Source organism: Grammomys surdaster, unplaced genomic scaffold (genome assembly GCF_004785775.1).
Source record: "Grammomys surdaster isolate TR1022 unplaced genomic scaffold, NIH_TR_1.0 165, whole genome shotgun sequence".
Classification (NCBI taxonomy): Eukaryota; Metazoa; Chordata; class Mammalia; order Rodentia; family Muridae; genus Grammomys; species Grammomys surdaster.
In genome coordinates, this window is record NW_021604613.1 from 826,115 (window position 1) to 832,114 (window position 6,000).

Below are 6,000 nucleotides of genomic sequence, written 5' to 3' on the forward strand. Positions count from 1 at the left end.
CTCCCGTGGGCGACGGGGTCTTCAGAGACTCAATAATGGTGTTCGGCCGACTTCACTTCTGTTGACGCCATCTGATGAGGGTCCGTACCTGGTGCCGCTACATTGGGTGCCACCTGACCCGACCTGTGGGTCCAGTTATTCGTGGGGGTCGAGGGGGACCTCACCTGCAAAAGGAACAAGGGTGAGAGAAAGGACGAGACCAAGCAAATGTAGTCTTGTCAAGGTCTGCTTTAATGCGGAAGTGCCTTACAAGATATACTCTAGGCAAGGGAGGAAGGGGAACAAAGAACAGGATGGGGACTCTATCGACTCTTGATAAGATTGGTCATCTGTTGGAGCATTCTGCGGGTTTTCCCAGAATGTCCCGAGGGCAACAGTGCTTTACAAACAGGAAATTCTTTCTTAGATGAAAGTCAGATTCTCCCAAAAGAGGCAGTTTCTCATAAAGGCAGTTCATTAAGAAACTTTGTTAGCTGGGATGGTGGTCCAGGGTCCCCAACAATATGCCTCTACCTTGATTGCATTTTCTAATAAAAATCAATATGCAAAATACATGATAATTTTTCTATTTAAACAGAAAATCATTATATTTTATTTCAGAAAGCCAATCTTATAAATAAAGTAACCAAAGTAACAGTGTCAGCACTATCTAGACAGCCTCTTCTGCTTAAGCTAATTAAGTTGTACATTGAAGAACTCATGATATTTAATTAAAACAGGCAATCAATTAAACCAAGCCTATCTCATTCTAAGGCAAGATTTGGCAGGTCAGCATTGGCTATGAAGAACACAAAGTTTTTATAGCTCAGGTGTAGGTGAACAAAATAAGTTAGGTTACAGAAGCAGACTATAGCAAGATGGTCATTGCAACTTTTTGAGATAAAGACATGGTTGCTGTTTCCTGGAACAGATAGTTCAGAGCCATTTGTAGTTAAGGTCACACATGGAGCATAGCTCAATCCTTAAGATGACCTTTAAGCCTAAGAAGGAGGCAAGTTTGTTCATTACTACCCCTTGTAAGTCAGTAATTTTATTCAGGTTATTAACAGGAATATGGGTAATGAGTTGGTTTCAGGAGTAACTTATATGAAAAGAAATAAAGATGCTTTTGAGAATGGAAAGGATGCTTTGGGGACCATAACATTCCATTTCCTCATGACCTCTTAAAATTGGACTACATCAATTAAATACAATAATATAAAGAAGAAAATGATGTGTGAACTCACTCATGTCTGACTTTTACGTTTCTGAGGGAGGCATCCTGATCTTGCTTTACACAGCTTGTTTACAATGTAATGAAATTACACGTGTACAAAATAACCATTGTTTTAATATTTATTTTTCAATTTCAGCCTCCTCGCAATGCACATCATCATACAATGTCAAATTAACCAATTTTAGACTATGAGTGATTTTGTTTTTTTGAAGGAGCCCAAATCTATAACTAATGAGTAAGAAGCCTGTTGCATGAGACTTTCAAGCTGTGAGCTCATACTATCATAGTTTTCTTTATAATTTTAAGGCACTGAACAAACTGAAGATCAAGCAGGTTGGAAAATTTTCAAGTTTTCATAAAAATCCTTGCTTAGTAGCTTACAATGAAGCATTTATGAAAAATTATCTGAACATTAAATAAGTACTTATTATAAAGATAAATGGCTTAAAAAATCATACAGAGATTGGCCATTGACAACTGATATAAAATATGAGCTACTAAAAGAATAAGCAAATAAATGAAGTATTTAAATAGTTAGAAAAATTTAACTCTTTCTAACATTCTCTATACCCTAAGTGAATGAGCAGATGCAATGCTAATTAGCTGGGATCACTGAATAGCAACCATTAGTACAGGAGAATGAATATCTGGCCTGAAAGAAAGAGAACTAAACTCAATGAAAACCAGACAATATGAAATCAATTTCTACCTGTCAGAAAAACTGAAAGCATAGTGTTTCTTTTGTAAAATATTTTCCATACTGGTTCCAGCAATGTCTGCATCATTAGTAACATCTGTGACAGAAAGAGAGAGAAAGAAAATCAGTTATAAAGGGAGGGGAGCTAGAGACCAGCACAGGAGAAACAGAAAAAGAAAGCTTTGCCTAATAGCACCTATTCATATGCAGCTTTCCCTGCCTTGTTCTCCAGTCACATGAAATCACAAATGAACCTGGGGTAGCTTTTCTCCTGTTTGTGTATGAGACATTTTTCCACTGTACACAGGACTACAGACCAGATGACTAATCAGACCTTAATTTCTTTGACAGAATGAGGAAGGGTGACAATTCTCCATATGATGTATAGTTAAAGTGACTAACTGACACTCCTTCCTGGGCTATCCAAGAAAGTAGGCATGATTGTTCATGGTCCCATGACCATAAGATAGAAGTTAACTTTGTAGTGGAATATTTCTATGAAGAAAATATTTTTAAATGTTACTCTGGTTTATTCTGGCAAATCATCATAATCCTTCATGAGAGGAAAATATAGCAAATCATTCCATAAATTTATGGGGTTTTTATGCCCTCCTGGATTGTATATTATATCTTGCCCCAGATCTTATTGTAGTAGGAATTTAATAACTCTCACAAGTCCTTATAAAAAACAGTTTTCAGGTATTTTTATTTACAAGCCAAAAACCCAGAACTGCTCAATTTAGGGCTACATTAACTTATTACCCAGCTATAAAGTCCCTTGCTACTTGCTTTTTCTCCAGGCCACTTAGCTTTGTTTCATGGGGGCTTCTTTTTACCCACTTCTTCTCCCTCTCTTTCTCCCTCCCTGTAATCCCATCACTCAAACTTCCAGTCCTACCTTTTCCCTCTACTGCGCAATCACAGGTTATAGACTTTTATTGACCAGTTAAATTTTGGAGAATTTTCACATGGCATTACTTTGTGCACATGAGGATCTGCTCACTGAGGGCACCCACATCTTGAGGAATCAATATTTAGCACCAGAATTCAACTAGCATCAGACCAGCCCACTATACCTTATGACCTTGTAATTTGGAGTGGAGAGAGAATTTCAGTCGGCATTCTACAATATTGACAAAAGCAATTGCCAAAGAATACAAGATGGATGCTTTCTGAAGATATTATTACAACTGTAACTCCTCAAGGTATCAGCACTAACTTTTTAAAGGAACATGGATTTCTCAGAGGATTTCTATGAAATCCTAATAAGAATGTTATTTCTCTACCAGGATTTTGGTTCTTATTGTGTATCAAGCACAGTGATTATTGCAGAATCAAAAGTTAAATGGTGATACTGTAATAAAGAACCAAAAGAACAAAAATAAATTTCCATGCATGACAAAGGGGAAAACATGAAATCTTCATATTTAGATGCTTGCATATTAATATGTAAACATTGAAGAAAAAGTATTTTATTTAAAAGCTGACTAGTTTCTGTTCTATACTGTTTTCAGTTTACAGTAAAATAAATTTTTAGAAGCTAATGCTTCAATATCTCTAGCAGCTCAAATAATGTCAAAAGTCAGCTGGTGATAAATTCTGTGTCTACTGATTCTGTAGATCCATCCTCATGACTTCTTCAGTGAGAACTCTTTTCACTTGATGACTTACCCACCTAATTGAAACAACCAAATTAAAGTCAGTGTTCATGCTGGCCCTTTGATAGATGATTGAAGATACTCAGCCTATGTCTCATCACAGAACTGTGAAGATGCTTGCAAAAGTACAAAGAAACAATGTTTGGTCAGAGACTGCTCAGTAACTTTGAACTCCACTGTGAGTAACATATGTGAGAAATTGAGAAGAACCTAATTAAAAACAACCACCAACAAAATTCTTCTACCTGTCAAAACTACTTATGTTACAAAATAAGGCCATCCAGAGACTGCCCCACCTGGGGATTCATCCCATATACAGTCACCAAATCAAAACACTATTGTCAATGCCAAGAAGTACTTGCCCACAGGAGCCTGATATGACTGTCTCTTGAGAGACTTTGCCAGAGCCTGACACATACAAAGGTGGATGCTCACAGCCAACCACTGGACTGAGCATTTTGTTCCCAGTGGAGGAGTTAGAGAAAGGACTGAAAGAGCTGAAAGGGGTTTGCAACCACATAGGGAGAATAATATCATCAGACCAGACGCCCCCCCCCCCCAGACCTCCCAGAAGCTAAACTAGCAACCAAAGAGTACACATGGAACTACCCATGTCTCCAGTTGCATATGTAGCACAGGATGGCCTTGTCAGACATCAATAGGAGGAGAGACCCTTGGTCCTGTGAAGGCTTGATGCCCCAGTGTAGGGAAATTTGAGGGTGGGTAGGTGGGTGTGAGAACACCCTAATAAAAGCAGGGGAAGGAGGATGGAATACGGGTCTGGAGGAGGGGGCCAGGAACGGAGATAACATTTGAAATGTAAATAAAGAAAATATCCAGTAAAAGAAAAGAAAAAAAAAAGAAAAATAGGGCAAAACATTTTTCTAGGGATGAAGTAGGCAACATGGTTTTCAAATACAGATGCATGAATTATAAAAAATTAATAACTTATATTATTAAAATGAAAAAAGGAGCAACCTGTTTCAAATATTGTCTACTTATGTCTTGTTCATAGTTGTTTACACTATATTGCTTGTCTCTTGAAATACAATTAAAAGCTCATAGGCAACATTTTAAACAATTTTAAATATCTTTAACCAACACCATTTTTATTTGAAAATGAATGGCCAAAAAATATTTAAAAAAAAGATTGACACTCATTGAAAAGTTATTTTAGCTCTTTAACCATTATTTAAGGAGGATATTTTATTCTCTGGAGTCTAATTTCTTGAGTTTTCGTTGTATTTATTGGATATTAGCCCTCTATCGAATATAGGATTAGTAAATAACTTTTCTCAATCTGTATGTTGCTCTTTAGTCCTGTTGACAGTGTCCTTTGTCTTACTGAAGCTTTTAAATTTTATGAGATTCTATTTGTGAATAGTTGATCTTAGAGCCTGAGCATTGGTGTTCTGTTCAGGAAAATTTCCCCTGTGCCTATGTGTTCTAGGCTCTTTCCCTATTTCTCCTCTATTGGTTTCAATGCATCTGGTTTTGTGTGGAGGTCCTTGATTCACTTGGACTTGAGCTTTGTACAAAGAGATGACAATGAATCCATATACAATCTTCTACATGCCCGATGACCACTTGAGTCAGCACCATTTGTTGAATATTTTGTCTTTTTTCCTACTGGATGGTTTTGTCAAAACCATCTATCTGTCTCTCTGTCTCTGTACAGATACCATGTGGATTTTATGACTATTTCTCTGTAGTAGTGCTCGAGGTCAGGGGTGGTGATTCCCCCTGAAGTTCTCTTACTTTTGAGAATAGTTTTAGTTATCCTGGGGTTTTTTGTATTCCAGATGAATTTGAGAATTGGTTTTTCTATCTCTGTGAAGAATTGAGTTGGAATTTTGATGGAGATTGCATTGAATCTGTAGATTGCTTTTGGTAAGATGGCCATTTTAAATATGTTAATCCTGCCAATCCATGAGCATCAGAGATCTTTCCATCTTCTGAGATCTTCTTTGGTTTCTTTCTTCAGAGACATGAAGTTCTTGTCATACAGATCTTTCACTTGTTTGGTTAGAGTCACACCAAGATGTTTTATATTATTTGTGACTATTGTGAAGGATGTCATTTCCCTAATTTCTTTATCAGCCTGTTTATCATTTGTACAAAGGAAGGCTACTAATTTGTTTGAGTTAATTTTATAGCCAGCCACTTTGCTGGATGTTTATGAGCTGTAGGAATTTTCTGGTAGAATTTTTGGGGTCATTTAAGTATACTATAATATCATCTGCAAATCAGGATACTTTGACTTCTTCCTTTCCAATTTGTATCACTTTGAACTCCTTTTGCTGTCTCATTGCTTTGGCTAGAACTCCTAATACTATATTAAATAGATAGGCTGAGAGTGGGCAGCCTTGTCTAGTCCTTGATTTTAGTGGGATTGCTTCAAGTTTCTCTCCATTTAGTTTGATGTTGGC